Below are 16,737 nucleotides of genomic sequence, written 5' to 3' on the forward strand. Positions count from 1 at the left end.
AGTCGCTTCAGTCGTGTCCGACTCTTTGCGACCCTATGGACTGTAGCCTGCCAGGCTCCCCTGTCTGTGGGATTCTCTAGGCAAGAACACTGGAGTGGGTTCCATGCCCTCCTCCAGGGGATCTTCCTGACCCAGGGATGGAAATCGCATCTCTTGTATCTCCTGCATTCGCGGGCAGGTGGGTCGTTTACCATTAGTACCACCTGGGAAGCATTTGCTTCTGGAGTTTTTTCATAATAGTGATACAAGGAACTGTCCCTTTCAATAGGTGAACTGTGCCAATCACAGGCTTCCTGCCTTTCAGCTCCACCCAGTGAACCAGTGAAGTTGCTCAGTCATGTCTGACTCTGCGACCCCATGGACCGCAGCCTATCAGGCTGCTTTGTCTATGGAATTCTCCAGGCAAGAATACTGGAGTGGATTGCCATTCCCCTTCTCCAGGGGATCTTCCCAACCCCGGGATCGGAACCCAGGTCTCCCGCATTACAGGCAGACGACTTACAGTCTGAGCCACCAGGGAAATTCACCCTTTTTTGCCTGCTCTGTGAAAATAGCTGTGGGTTCCTTAAACATATTTCCTTTGCCCGCAGGAACAATGCTACCCTTTGCCAGTAGAGGGCGCAGGTGGACAGGGTCCGCCTCCTGGTCCAGGTGTGCTGGCGCCACCGAGAGGACCTCCCAGGTCTGGCTCCTTCGGCACACGTGGCCTCCCCAGGCCCCAGCTTCTGCTGAGCTCAAAGCTCCTCTGCTGCTCTGTGCAAGGGACCCAGCAGTCAGCAGCACCAGGGGAAGCAGTGAACCCCCATCTCCCCCAACATCCTTGAACAGTTTTGTAGCTCAGTCCTTCCCCAGGAACACCTTTCCCTGGCACCCTCTAGGGCAGACTTCCAAGGAATATGACCAGCACCAACCACCAGGGCAACTTCTCTCCCACCAGGCTTGCTGGGGCCCTGCCCTCTCAACAAGATGTGGGTTTCAGCCCCATCGATGGAGGTAAGTGGGGAAAAGGGGGTCCCGTCCCAGCCCTAAGGGTAGCAGCTGCTCCCTGTATTTGCTGCTTCTACAGTCTTTTTGCTCTCTTCTTAATAGCCAATGCCTCGTTATCCCAATCTCCTGTTACAGCTATTAATTCTCTGCATTCGACATGCCCTGTTGTATTAACGTGTGGTTTCTTTTCTCTGACCTGACCCAAGCAGAAACGGATAACTGCAAAGGTCCCTTTCAGCAAGGATATTGAGTTTACATTTCTCTAATAAGGTATGAAGTTAATGACTATTGCTGGTGTAGATGCTTTTATATCTGGACGATGTTAGGTCCTTGCCCTTTCAGTCCCATGAGTGCCAGAGAGAATGATTCTGACCATGCAGAGGAGCACTGGTTCCCTGGGGGATGGCCTTCGGCCAGGTCTGAGCTATTTATATAAGTCTCTGTGACTAATGATTATTGGCAGTGGAGTCTTGGGCAAAGAGAGGAGCCTCCACTCAGGTGCAGCCCCAGGGGTTTTGAACTTGTCACCCCTTGATGCGACTCCCCTAACCCCACCTTTTGAAGAGCAGCTCCTGGGCTCTTGGGCTCTCATGGAAACCAGGTGACTCTCAAGGCTGATATTCCCATCCAAAGGCAGTAAACTGGAACTCAGTGGCTACAGGTGGGGAGAGCCCAACAAGGTTTGCTTGTGAAGGACTCACCCCAGCAGCATCATAGCTTTCTGAGATAAAGTGGCCACTGGCTCTTTGGGGGAATTTTTACCCCCCACCCCCACCTCATCCCTGAAGCTGTTGGCTCTAGAGGGCCCTCAACTCACAGAGGGGCACAATTAGGGAATTAATAAGAAATGTGTATTCATTCAATTAATTCAACCAGTTGAATGGATATATGGAAGAGAGAAAATGAAAGAGAGACCCAGCTCACTGCACATCATTGCAAGTACCAGGGCGCCCATTTCCTTTCTTGCTTTTGTTTAAATTGAAGTATAGCTGGTTTATCATGTTGTGTAATTTCTGCTGTACAGCAAAATGACTCAGTTACGCATATGTATTCTTTTCCACATTTTCCATCCTGGTCTATTACAGGATATTGACTAGAGATCCCTGTGCTGTGCAGGAGGAGCTTGTTGCTCATGCGCTGTGTATACAATAGTTTGCATCTGCTCAGCCCAACCTCCCAACCCATCTGTGCCCCGTGGCAACCGGAAGTCTGTTCTCTGTCTGTGAGTCTGTTTCTGCTTTGTAGATAAGTTCATTTGGGTCATAGTTTATATTTCACGTATAAGTGATATTATATGATATTTATCTGTCTCTGTCTGACTTCACTTAGCGTGATAATCTCTAGGTGCATCTATGTTGCCGCAAATGGCATTTTTCATTCCTGTTTCATGGCTGAGTGATATTCCATTGTGTGTGTACATATATATATATGCACCGCATCTGCTTTGCCCACTCGTCTGCCAGTGGCCATTTAGGGGGCCTCCTGGTCTCGGGTACTGTGAACAGTGTTGCTGTGAATCTCGCGGTGCCTGTAGGTTTTGGAATCGGGGTTTTGTCTGAGGGCACCAGTTTCTTACTCTGAAAACTGGCAATTAGAAGGAAAGAATTACATACCTACCTCACCCTTCGGATAGTCAAACAGCCCTAATTGAAGAATGACAGTTCTTATTTACAGCGGAAGTCTAGCTAATACTAGAATTCCAATCTCCTTGGTGGCTCAGATAGTAAAGAATCTGCCTGCAATGCAGGTGACCCGGGTTTAATCCCTGGGTTGGGAAGATCCCCTGGAGAAGGGAATGACTGCCCACTCAAGTATTTTTGCCTGGAGAATCCCATGGACAGAGGAGCCTGGCGGGCTACAGTCCATGGGCTTGCAAAGAGTCAGACAGGACTGAGCTACTAACACTTTCACTTTCCAGCTAATGCATATAAGAAATGACAGGAAAGTAACACTCTGTCACCCCCAATAGTTGAGTCAGACAACAGTCAGCAAAGGATGTCACTTGACCCATGATTGGTGGGGAGCTCTAATGGAGTGATCAGGCTGTCACCACCCAAATCCTTTGATCAACCTTAGCGTCTCTGAAAATAGAAACTCGACATTAGCTGCCTCCAGATGCAATGCGATATGAAGCACACAGCACCAACTGTGACATACTTGCCAAAAAGAAGTCAAACCTGAACCTAATCAAGTCTCTACAGTGAAGTAGGAGACATACAGGGGATAGAAAAGAAGTTAAATAAAACCGGAACGTGGGACATTCTACAGGACAACTAGCCTAGCTTATTGAACAAGCCAATGGCAGGGGAAAAGGAGCAAGAGGGGGGATTGTTTGATCAAAAGAGCCTTAAAATCCACAACCACCAAATGTATGAATGGACCCTGATTCAATCCTTTAAAAAAAAATTTTTTTTTCTTTTTTGGCCTTGCCATGCTTGGCATGTGGGATCTTAGTTCCCTGACCTGGAATCGAACCAGTGGCCCCTGCAGTGGAGGCACTGGAAGCGTGGAGTCTCAACCACAGGAGGAAGGAAGTCCCTCGATCCTATTTTAAATAAACAATGTGTATAAATATTTTGAGATAATCAGGAGAACTTGATCATAAAACGGTTTTGAATAATTACTGTTAATTTTATTAGGTGTGATAATAACATTGTGGTTAAAGAAGAAAATGTTTTTATATTCTAGGGACTAAAATATGCTGGAGGGAAATGACATATTGTCTAGGATTCTCCTGAAAATAACAACAATAAAAAAGAAAACAGATATGCATAGATGAAATAAATATGGAAAAATCTTGATAACTACTGAATCTGGGGAAATGGTACACAGAGATTCATTGCACTGTTCTCTGAAATTTGAGGCATGTTTTATAATGGACTTCCCAGGTGGTCCTAGTGGTAAAGAACCTGCCTGCTAATGCAGGAGACATAAAAGACTCCGGTTCAATCCCTGGGTCAGGAAGATCCCCCAAGCGAGGAAATGGCAACCCACTTCAGTCTTTTAGAGTAGTGGTCCCCAACCGTTTTTGGCACCAGGGACTGATTTGTGGAAGACAGTTTTTCCACGGACCAAGTAGGGGATGGTTTGCGGATGACTTTTTTCTATTACTACATCAGGTCCACCTCAGATCATCAGGCATTAGACTCTGGAGGTTGGGGACCCCTGTTTTAGACAATAGATTAAGTAACAAAACAAAGCAGAAATTAGAAACCATTCAAATGAGCAGAAAAGGAACTAAGTATCCAAAGTCTGAAGGATGTGGAAGAAACATTCACTGGAAAACTTGTAACCTTAAATGTATTTATTATTTTTTTAAAAGAATGACGAAAATATCACTTCTCAGCCTTTTAGCTAAGATCAAGTGCAAAAGAGAGACAAAAATAAATACGAATTTATGGCTTTGGAAGAGGTACTTCTCTGCATTTGGTCAAGATGGAGTAATGGGGACTGAATTTACCCATCTGCCTGAAACAACAGAAAACTGGGTGACCTGCAGGAATCAGTGGTTCCCAATACACTGAACATCAGTCCGCAGAAGAAGCGATCCCGGAGAAACAGAAAACAAGAGCGGTGAGTGCTGCGATTAACTTGGACCCAGTCAACGTCAGCGCAGCCTTGTCAATGGAGGTGAGGAGCCATGAAATCAGAGAAGAAAGAGATCACGGTGGGCTGGTGTAGGCTGTTGAGAAAGGCTTGGTGAGAACTCACTGCCGGTCATGGTATTTTAGGCTAAGAGGAGACAGCTGAGACTATGCCAGCTAAAAAGGTATTTTTTCTTTAGGTTCACATGGGGGAACCATTAACCTAGTACAGTGCTCTTATTTTGTGATAGAAAAAGCCCAGGGAGGTTCGGCAGATAGTGACAGCTGGGTCTGACTCCGTGGTCCCTGGCTGGCAATTCTGGGCCTTTCTGCTTTCCTATTTGCTCCCGCTGGCCATCTGGGAAGGAACAGCAGCTTTGGAAAAACAGGAGTGTGCGGTAGTTCAAAGAGGGGCCGAGAGGAGACTGAAGCTCCCAGAGTGCCTTCCCTCTGTGTCTGGAAAGAAAGAAAGAAAGAAAGTGAAGTTGCTCAGTTGTGTCTGACTCTTTGCGACCCCATGGACTGTAGCCCTACCAGGCTCCTCCGTCCGTGGAATTTTCTGGGCAAGAGTACTGGAGTGGGGTGCCATCTAAAGTAGCTGCCTTTGAAATCTCATACCCAGTCTTTAAAAATAATGTGACTTGTGTATCCCATTCTCTAGTGAGGTTTTGGAATTAGACTGGGGACAGAATTCAGATGAGTCCATTAACTGGTGACTTTGGCCACGTTACTGAAACTTTGGTGGGCTTCCCTGGTGGCTCAGATGGTAAAGAATCTATCTGCAATGCAGGAGTCCCAGGTTCCATCCCTGGGTCAGGAAGATCCCCTGAAGGGCATGGCAACCCACTCCAATATTCTTGCCTGGAGCATCCCATGGACAGAGGAGCCTGGTGGGCCACAGTCCACAGGGTCGCAAAGAGGCAGACACGACTGAGAGACTAACAAACACACGTTGAAACTTTGCGCCTCCATTTCCACATCTGTATCAAGGCAATAGAGAAGGGAGGCGGAATCCAGGGCAAGCCCAGGCGGCTCCACAGCTTACTAACATGTCAAACGTAGGTCTGACGTCTGACATCAAATCCAGCTTAGGAGTTTACTTAAGTGGAATGAAGCAATACATTTATACAAAGATTTCTACATTCATGCCCATAGCAATTTTATTCGGAGTAGCCCAAAACTAGATACTATTCTGTGCTGTGTCTGATTCTTTGTGACCCCACGGACTGTAGCCCCCCAGGCTCCTCTGTCCATGCGATTCTCCAGGCAAGAATCCTGGAATGGGTTACCATTTCCTACTCCAGGGGATCTTCCTGACCCGGCAATCGAACCCGGGTCTCTTGATCTCCCGCACTGGCACGTGGATTGTTTAGCATTAGCGCCACGTGGGAAGCCCCAAGCATTACTCTCATGTTTAACAATAGGTGAATAAATAAATTATGGTATATTCATTTGGCAGAGTACTTCCTTAGCAGTAAAATGGAATGAGTGATGGATGCATGCTACATCACAGATGAATCTCAAAATAATGAATCATTTACATACAATTCTACAAGATGCAAACTAATCTGTCTTGTCAGAAAGCAGGTCACTGGTTTTCTGCAAAACAGGTGTGGAGTGGGTGAGGAAAAGCAGGGTGGAGAGATTGTTTTAAAAGCACGAGGAAATTTTGGGGGAGTGTTGGATATGTTCATTATTTTGTTTGTGGTGATGGTTTCATGGGTATCAACTTGTGTCAAACTTCGAAAACTGTACTATTGAAGAATATGTGGTTTACTGTGTTCAACGCTATCTGGATAAAGCTATCTAAACGATAATCTCAATAGTGAGATACCATTTCATTCTCATTAGAGGGGAAAAATTTCAAAGACTGACAGTTATCTGACATTTGTGAAGTTGTGGACGAGAAGAACACTACCGTATTGTTTATGGTATACGAGTAGGGAATGGCACCATGGCGGGGGGGTGGGGGGAGTGGTGGTGGTCTGCCAGACCCCTTCAAGATTGAACAGGCGCTTTAGCAAGTGCTGTAGAGCTTCCTTGGCAGTCCAGCGGTTAGGACTTTTCCACTGCAGGGCTCGCGGGTTCAGTCCCTGGTAGGGGAACTGAGATCCCCTGATATGCTTCGAGGCCAAAAAACAAAACAAAAAAGTGCTGTAAATGTCGTGGGTTTTCTGGGAAGATGGCAACCTAAACACCTCTGTGCCGCTCTTCCAGCTACTTTTGAGCAAAACAGCTGCTGGGCTACCGGACTTCCATATTTTTCCTGGGGACCTGCCAGGATTCAGATGTACAAGGACCTTGCCCGTTTTCCCCTCACCCTCTGTTGGACTCCCTCCTTACAGATCAGAAAAGCTTCTGAGCTAAAGTATAAGAAATTTACCACAGAAAGAGATCCGGAGCAGTGCTGACTGTCTCATTTGTCATCACTTGAGGCTGGGAGGCAGTTAGATAGTATTTACCAACCACTGCTAGAAAAGGCTGGACTCCAAGGATCCCATATCTGGCCGAAGAGCCATACATCCAGGGAGCCACAGACACCTACATGGACATGTGCTCAGTTGTGTCAGACTCTGTTCCTTCTCCAGGGGATCTTCCCGACTCAGGGATCGAACCCGTGTCTCCCGAGTCTCCTGCATTGCAGGTGGATTCTTTACCACTGAGCCACAGGGGAAGCCCTACGTGGATATACACTGTTTCAAAGACTGTGATGAATATACTAGAGAAATCTGTTTACAATAGACAACAAGTAAATTAGAAAATCAACTTCGATATGAAGTGGAGAGGAAATACTTTTAGGCTATGAAAATCCGAATGGCTGATGACACATTTGGTTCCTGAAAGTGAGTGTGAACTTGTTAAGTCACTCAGTCATGTCCAACTCTCTAAGACCCCATGGACTATAGCCCACCAGGCTCCTCTGTCCATGGAATTCTCCAGGCAAGAATACTGGAGTGGGTTGCCATTCCCTTCTCCAGGGGATCTTCCTGACCTAGGGATTGAACCTGGGTCTCCCACATTGCAGGCAGATTCTTTACCATCTGAGTCACCAGCCTTGGTGGCTTGGATTTCCAGAATTCTGTATAAATGTGAAGTAAGGAAGCTTGCAAGAGAAGAGGCTTTCTGCAAAGGAAACTCTGTCGGTAGTCTGGAAGTAAAAGATCCAATTCTCTTACCTAAACCTGGTAGTTAGAGAAGGGCTGGGACCCACAGGAAGCAAAACTATCTAAAGATCTTATCTGACAAGGGGAAGATAAGGGGAGATTAAGAAAGCATGAAAGGAATGTCCCAAAGTTATTGGTGACATCTCCATCAATAACTCCAGCAAGCGTCCAAGTCTCCAGCAAGAGAGTCCCCTGCTCTGCACGCAGGTCTCAGAGGGCCTGGCTTTCTTCCAGCCAGAGCCCACCTTGCAGGGAAGGAGTGCCTGCTGTGTGTGGCAGGGGAGGTACCCACCCACCTTCTGCATGTGCTGGGGGTTCCCTGGACTCCAGAATACCCCTCCCCATGGTCCTGAGCCAACCCTTAGGGTCTGGATGTGTTTTTTTTCCAAGTCACCCATGGCAGGACGCAACAGTAGGCAAGGATCGCTCAGTGTGTATTTGTGTGTGTTGGGGAAGGCTGATGGAGCTTCTGTTGTGCTGTGTCCACACCCGCAAGTGTGATGTTGTCCTTCCTTGTGAGAACGGAGCCAAATGGGGACAGGAGGGGTGAGGGGCTATGAGCCAAGATCTGCACCCCCACCCTCTCCAGTTTCCCAAGCAGATCCCCAGGAAGTCTGGGAGTTCTAAATTTAAGCCCAGGCTTTATGAAGATTTATTTGTTACCTCGAAGGTTAGAACATGTTTTGTATCACAGCTTGTTAGTTTGATTGATAACTTTTACGTGTTTAGACAAAGGGTATGTGGGCCTTGCATTCTTGCTCTGGGCCCTGTAAATGTCAGGGCAGCATTGTCTGTGGTAGATAATGAGCCATGAATTCAGAGAAGGAAGAGATCGCGGTGGGCTGGTGTGAACTGTCGAGAAGGGCTTGGTGAGAATTCATGCCGGTCATGGTATCTTAGGCTAGGAGGAGACAGCTTAGGTTCTGCCAGCTCAAAATGTCAAGTAGCTTTTATTCAGGCTCACATAAGGGAAACCACTAACCTAGTACAGTGCTCTGATTTTACAATAGAAAAACCCAGGGAGGTTCGGAGATAGTAACGGAGTTGGGTCTGACCCCAAGGTCCCTGGCTGGCAGTTCTGTGCCTTTCCACTTTCCCATTTGCTTCAACTGGCCAGCTAAGAAGGAACAGTGGTTTTGGAAAAACAAGACCGTGAGAAAGTTCAAAGAGGGGCTGAGAGGAAACTGAAGCTCCCAGAGTGCCTCCTTTCTGTCTGTCTGGAAACACAGCCTCAAGTAGCTGCCTTTGGAATCTCATACCTGACCTTTAAAGCTAATGTGGATTGTGTATCCTGTTCTCTAATGAATCAGAGATTCAACAAATTAGAGATCAAGCTTTGGAATTAGACTGGGGGTAGAACTTAGATTGGAGAAGGCAATGGCACCCCACTCCAGTACTCTTGCCTGGCAAATCCCATGGATGGAGGAGCCTGGTAGGCTGCAGTCCATGGGGTCGCTAAGAGTCGGAGATGACTGAGCGACTTCCCTTTCACTTTTCACTTTCATGCACTGGAGAAGGAAATGGCAACCCACTCCAGTGTTCTTGCCTGGAGAATCCCAGGGACGGGGGAGCCCGGTGGGCTGCCATCTATGGGGTCACACAGAGTCGGACACGACTGAAGTGACTTAGCAGCAGCAGCAGAACTCAGATGTTGCCCATTAATTGATGACTTTGGCTTCCCCGGTGGCTCAGATGGTAAAGAATCTGCCTGCAATGCAAGAGACGCCGGTTCATTCCCTGGGTCAGGAAGATCCCCTGGAGAAGGGAATGGCTACCCACTCCAGTATCTTGCCTGGAGAATCCCATGGACAGAGGAGCCTGGTGGGCTACAGTTCATGGGGTCCCAAAGAGTCGGACACAACTGAGTAACACGTTCACTTTTTCATTTTTGGCCAAGTTGTGGAAATTTTGAACCTCAGTTTCCTCATCTATAAAATGGAGCAGTTAACGCTAGGGTCCACGTGAAGAGTAAAGGCCATAATGTATACCAAGTATGCCTGGTGCTTGATGGGTGTGGGCTGATGAACTTTCTCCCGTATCCATGGGAACAGGAGTTCCCTAAAGAAATGGTCATCTGTGGTCAGGTCACAGGCTCTGCGTTGTCCATCAGAACCTCAGGATGGTATTAAATGGTGTTTAGAACGTACGTTGCGATGTATTTACTCCCTTTGGCAGGTGATATGGCAGCAACAGCTGAATTTTGAAGAACTGATGACATGTTAACTTAGGACAAACACAGAGCAATGCTGAGTCCTGGTAAATTTACTGTGCAGCCACTCACAATCAGTTGAGATTCTTGGATGAAGGGCACACTTTCCTTTCCAGAGTTCCAATCTATTTTTGTCAGCAAGGAGAAGTGATATGGCTTATTTTGTAATAATTCTTGTAATCCTATGATGAAATGCATGTTCTAAATCTACTAATCAGTTGGCGAAGATGTAGTATTGTGCTTTTCTGGGTATTTAGAGGGAATATCTGAGTTGCTGCGAAAGCTATGGGATGGTTTATATGTTGTGCAGAAAAATCAGAAAGAGTCCTTTGACAGTTCTTTTTTTTTTAACTAACAAATATATATGAAATTTATGAGTCTTAAAATGAAATCAGTGAAAATATACACATTTAGTTGTCAATATGTTCTCCCTTAAGGACACTATGAATTTTAGAAAAAATGGAACTTTAACTATCGCTTTTAAAAAAGGCATTTTATTGATTGATTGATTGATCTGGCTGCGCTGGGTCTTCACTGTGGCACGCAGGATCTTCAGTTGCAGTACGCAAACTCTTAGCTGTAGGGTGTGGGATCCAGTTCTCTGACCAGGGATCAAACCCAGGTCCCCCTCACTGGGAGCTCAGAGTCTTAGCCACTGGACCACCAGGGAAGTCCCCAAGTTATCACTGTTTGCTACAAGTAACAGAATTGCTTTCCCCCAACTCCCCCCTCCTCCTTTTGGAGTTTTCTTGATCCTTTTCGCCCATTTCATCCACACCCCATCTCATATCTCAGACAGCCTCCAAGACTGGGTTTTGGTTGTTTGCTTGGTTTTAGATTCCACCTGTAAGTAAGATCATATGCTCGTGTCTTTTTCTTTCTGACTATTTCACTTGGTCTTCCCTGGTGGCTCAGATGGTAAAGAATCTGCCTGCAATGCAGCAGATCTGGGTTCAATCCCTGGATCAGGAAGATCCCCTGGAGAAGGAAATGGCAACCCCCTCCAGTACTCTTGCCTGGAAAATCCCATGGACGGAGAAACCCAGCAGGCTACAGTCCATGGGGGTTGCTAAGAATCGGACACAACTGAGCGACTTTACTTCCGCTTTTCATTTCACTGAGTATAACACCCTCAAGTTCTATCCATGTTGTCACAAATGGCAAGATTTCATTCTTTTTTCTAAAGACTGAAATAAATGAATATATCTATGTATATGTATAAATCTCTCACGTTTTCTTTGCCCATCTGTCCATCGGTGGACAGTTAGGTTATTTTCCTGTCTTGGCTATCCTGAACAATATTGCAACAGACATAGTTTCAGATGAGGGTTTTCATTTTATTTGGATAAATACCTAGAAGTAGACATGCTGGATTGTATGGCATTCCTATTTGTAAGTTTCTGAGGAAGCTCCATACTGTTTTCCATAGTTGCGCTCTGGGGAAGCCAGTATAGAACATTTTAGTGGAAGAATGGGGGACTTTCAGAATCTGTGTCATGTGGATGGTCTCATTTTATCACTCTAGTCATTCAATGAATTCAACAGATGTTTGGGGAAGGAGATTTCTGAGAAGGGGAATAAATAGAGCAAGGGCCCTAGGTAAATGCATATCTGGAACATTCAAGGGACAGGAAGGAGGCCAGTGTGGCTAGAGTGTGTAGTCAAAGGAAGAGAAATATAAGATGAACCTGGAAGGTTAGTAGAGAGCCAGATCATGCAGGGCCTTGGAGGTTGTTGTATGGACTTTTCTTTCTTTGAATAAGATGGGGATTCATTGGAGGGTTTGGATAGCAGAGAGTGCTTTCAATATTTTTCTTTGTTTTTAGTTTTCAAACATTTTATGATGGTGTATCTTGGCATAAATTTCCTTGGGTGTATCCTGTTTGGGAATTTCTCGCTGATTCTGTCTTTGGTCATTTGCATTTTTTGCTACTGAGCCCATTCAATGAGCTTTTTAATTGAATTTTTCCGGGCAAAATATTTTTCAATTGATTTTTCTTATCGTCTATTTCTTTTCTGTCTTCATTTTTTCATCTGTTGCAAGAGTGCTTCTAATTGTTCACTGGAGCATTTTTATGATGGCTGCTTTAAAATCTTGCACAGATTCTTGTCTTTTCTCACTGAAGTGAGACGACATGCTCCTGGTTCTTGGGGGATGAGAGTAATGTTTTCATACATTCTGGACTCTTTTTTCTAGTTCCTCTTTAAATCTTCTACCTTGGCTGTTATTAACAGTTTCCCATTTGGTGAAAGTCTGGGCACCAGCCTCAATCTGTGGACACTTTACCCCTGGGCTGGGAGGGAGAAGGGGGGGGGGCATCCACTCTTTATTGGAGGATAGGGCATAGTCCACACTGGCACGGGGCCCAGGGCAGAGAGGAAAGGGTGTGATTTACTTGTGGTATCGATCTCAGGTGGCCTTGGCCTGCAACGGCTTGGAGCGGAGCTTGGGTTCCCAGCCAGAGGTTGAGGCTGGGTCACTGTGGAGAAAGCACCAGATCCTAGCCACTAGTCCAGTGGTCAGTGACAAGGGCCCTGGCCCTTTGGCTTTGCAGAAAAGAATTCCCACAAAGACAGAAAGCAGTGAAGCAAGTATTTATTCAGAGGAAAAAAAGAGTACAGTGTGTGTGGGTAGACACAAGGGCAGAGTCAGAGAGAGAGTTGCGGAGTCTTGCCCTCATAGTGGTTTCAGTTCAGTCGCTCAGTCGTGTCCGACTTTTTGCAACCCCATGGACTGCAGCAAACCAGACCTCCCTGTTCATCACCAACTCCCAAAGTTTACTCAAACTCATGTCCACCTAGTCGGTAATGCCATCCAATTATCTCATCCTCTGTTGTCCCCTTCTCCTCCCACCTTCAGTCTTTCTCAGCATCAGGGTCTTTTCAAATGAGTCAGTTCTTCACATCAGGTGGCCAAAGTATTGGAGTTTCAGCTTTAGCATCAGTCTTTCTAATGAATATTCAGGACTGATTTCCTTTAGGATGGACTGGTTGGATCTCCTTGAAGTCCAAGGGGCTCTCAAGAGTCTTCTCCAACACCACAGTTCAAAAGCATCAATTCTTCAGCACTCAGCTTTCTTTATAGTCCAATTCTCACATCCATACATGACTACTGGAAAAACCATAGCTTTGACTAGTGGTTTGAATTACTTTAATGGGGCATTTCTTCTGGGTTTCCTTTGGCCAGTCGTTTTGATTTACTTGGTTCCCAGTCCATATTTGGCATATCTCAGGATCCTCCCATATGCGTGCACACACACCTCTTAACCACAAGACGGATTTTACCCAAAAGGCGTTTGGGTAGAACATCCCTTGACGTAACTCCCCTTTGGCCTCCACGGAGCCTTTTCTGAGCATGTGTGGTCAGGGCGGTTTCCTGACTTTGAGAATAAGAACTATGTGGTCTGGGCGGGTCCCAGCCACCTCCCCTTAACTGTCTCGCTCTTCTTGTCACGCAGTTTTCATCCGCAGGGAGTGAATCTCCCATTGCTTAACCCTGGAGAGAGCCATCCGCCTCTCTTGCCTCAGTATCTGGAATAGGGTGGGTACTGTCCAAAGTACCGTGTCCTACTCAGCTTCCTCTTTCCTGATCCTTTGGGTACAGACAGCAGTCACTTCATGGGGCTTTTATTTCGTCTACTCCTTTTGTTAGTGTTTCTCTGTGCTTCCAAACCTGTGCCCTGTGGCCACGGGGAATCGGTTTAACTTGTGAGGGAAATAGAGCGACATCTGCTGGACACAGCGTGAACTGCTAGATCAAGGTAGTTCACGATTATTAAATGGTGCTACATTCCTATTACGTTAATCTCTTTGTGAAGCTGAGGTTTTTAGCTGTTGCAGAAAGAAAAGCAAGTACTGCACCACAATTAATGTGGAGTGTCCAATCTGATTCCTAAAGTTCTAAACGTTGTGCAGTGCCCAACAGGCAGGCACACACATCCCACTAATAAGTGTGGTCATGTGAGAATGAAATACAAATATTTTTTTCTTTGAATTTATATATTTTTTCCAAGCGATATAAAACATAATTAAGTCGTGAACACATGCTGCTTAACACATTATTGATCGGGAGGTTTTTGCAGAAACTAATGCCTGTGGCCAGCAATTTTATTATGTAAATGAATATTGAAACACTCCAGTCAGTAATGTTTGGGTAACAAAAGATGTATTAATACATCTCTGGTCATTTTGCCTAAGGGGTGCAATGAAAAAACTCAGAAGCGCTGAAGGCATTGAGAGAGTTTGGAACCTCTGATTTAAGCATGAATTTCTCCTGCTTTCTCTATTTCTTCCAAATAATGAATCACGCCCTGCATGGGGTGCAGTTGTGTGCATAGAACTAGGAAATCCTCAGACCTAAGTCTTCATCTCACTTATGACAAACACCGTCTCTGCCTTGTCCTCCCCCAAGTTCCCTCATTACCTTAAAACTCAAACCTAAGTCTCTCTGTCCGCAGTTCTCATGGCACATGGACTACACCGTCACCATCTGCTGTAACTTGGGTCTTTAAAGCCAAGAGGAAACACGTGTCTCTGCTCCCCCAGAGACTTGTTTCTAAAAGAAGGCAGGCCATTAGGGTCACCAGAAGACTTGGCTTGGGTGTTCATCATTTTGCCAGTACCCCCTCCACATGGGTAATTCTTGACCGATGTTGTTCAGTCACTCAGTTGTGTCCAACTCTTTGCGACCCCATGGACTGCAGCACACCAGGCTTCCTTGTCCATCACCATCTCTTGGAGTTTGCTCAAACTCATGTCCATTGAGTCGGTGATGCATTCCAACCATCTCATCCTCTGTCATCTCCTTCTCCTCCCACCTTCAATCTTTCTCAGCATCAGGGTCTTTTCAAATGATCCGGCTCTTCGCCCCAGGTGGCCCAAGTATTGGAGTTTCAGCTTCAGCATCAGTCCTTCCAATGAATATTCAGGGTTGATTTCTTTTAGGATTGACTGATTTGATCTCCTTGCAGTTCAAGGGACTCTCAAGAGTCTTCTCCAGCATCACAGTTCAAAAGCATCAATTTCTTCAGCGCTCAGCCTTCTCTATGGTCCAACTCTCACACCCATACATGACTACTGGAAAAACTATAGCTTTGACTACACGGACCTTTGTTGCCAAAGTAGTCTGCTTTTTAATATGGTGTCTAGGTTTGTCCTAGCTTTTCTTCCAAGGAGCAAGTGTCTTTTAATTTCATGGCTGCAGCCACCATCTGCAGGCTGGTGGACTATAGTCTATAGGGTTGCAAAAAACAGGACATGACTGAAGCAACTTAGCATGTATCTAACATGTAACTGTGTAACAGCCGTGTGTGTGTGTGTGTGAAGTTGCTTCAGTCGTGTCTGTCTCTTTGCGACCCTATGGACTGTAGCCCGCCAGGCTCCCCTGTCCATGCAATTCTCCAGGCAAGAATAGCGGAGTGGGTTGCTATGCCTTCCTCCAGGGGGTCTTCCTGACCCAGGGATCGAACCCACATCTCTTATGTCTCCTGCATTGGCAGGCAGGTTCTTTACCACCAGCACCATCTGGGAAGCCCCGTAACAGCCCTATAGAACACGTAACTATAGAACGGCTCTATATAGAAGATAAATATATAATAGGCACATAGCGGTAACAGCTCTAGTTTGCACTGCCAACAAGTGACAGGCAATCTTCTTTTTTAAATTTTATTTATTTTTTATTGCAGGATGCTTGCTCTGTGGCAGGGTGCTGGTCTCTGCCTTACATCAGCGTGAATCAGCCGCAGGTCTATGTATGTTCCCCATCTCTTGAATGGCCCTCCCAGCTCCCACCCCAGACAGTCTTCTGAAACACAGTTTACTCTAAATGCTGCATGCTGTGTAATCTATTTAAAGACCTTTTAAGGAACAAGAAGGAATTCAGGGTTAAATAATTTCAGTCTGAAATGGGGACACGATCAGCAGAATGCAAGCTATGGGAAACGCTACACAACAAACAACCTGGTTTCTTCTATTTGAAAAAATTGTCAGAAAATAAACAAAAAACAATGGAATGGGAACCATTAGAAAATGACATTCATGAGAGCTGGAAATCATCTGACTACATATTTGATACCAAGTAATTTCTGTTGCTTCTTAGATAGGAGATGGTTATTTAAAATAATCTCTCTAGTAGAGATTTGTAAAATGATAAAAATTATATATCTGTGACTTGCTTCAAAACACTAATGGAGAAGTAGAGGAGGCAGGTATGACTAGAGGTTAAAATTTTAGGGCTGAGTGAGGGGCACACATATACTTTGGTCCTTTTTGTGCGTATGTTCAAAATTCTCTACAATCAAAAGTAAGAAAATATTCAACTTGATTGTCAAACCCGACAGACGACTCACAGAAGATACAAGACCAGTAGTATGCTGATGGCAGAGTCTAGTCTGTGGCTGTAGGGGCCTGTCTTGGGGAGGTAATGTCTTCTTATTGTTAAATATCAGAAGTGAAATAATTTCATTGTTTTTAGTACTAAAAAAGTTCTGTGTAAGTTGTACAAAATCAGATACTTTCCTTGGTAAAAAAAAAAAAAAAATTGAAATGTTTTATAATTTTCTATCAAGCATGCCCAAATATTCCACACACAGCAAATAATGTGTTTCAAAGAGATCAAGTAGCATTTATAATAGAGGGAGGAGCACTGTTATCCCTAGCATGAATATAATGGTGATAAGAGTAAAATAAAATGATCAACATTATGGAATTTTTGAGGCAAAAAAAGGATTTTTTTCCCCAAGTGAGACCAATATTTTATTAACATACTAGAAATAAGCCAGCACAAAGTACATTC

General features: G+C 45.3%; 1 long non-coding RNA gene across 2 annotated transcripts; it reads left to right on the plus strand.

The window, feature by feature from the left end:
* The first annotated feature begins 613 nt into the window (after positions 1–613).
* LOC129624740 (uncharacterized) lies at positions 614–16,614 on the plus strand. Of its 2 annotated transcripts, none has more exons than XR_008701127.1 (4): positions 614–993; positions 1,197–1,257; positions 2,073–2,209; positions 15,629–16,614. It is a non-coding gene; the product is annotated as an uncharacterized LOC129624740 (long non-coding RNA). The 2 variants fall into 2 exon arrangements; XR_008701128.1 differs by lacking the exon at positions 15,629–16,614 and adding an exon at positions 4,334–4,648.
* The last annotated feature ends 123 nt before the right edge of the window (positions 16,615–16,737 follow it).

This window comes from Bubalus kerabau, chromosome 12 (assembly GCF_029407905.1).
Source record: "Bubalus kerabau isolate K-KA32 ecotype Philippines breed swamp buffalo chromosome 12, PCC_UOA_SB_1v2, whole genome shotgun sequence".
NCBI lineage: Eukaryota > Metazoa > Chordata > Mammalia > Artiodactyla > Bovidae > Bubalus > Bubalus kerabau.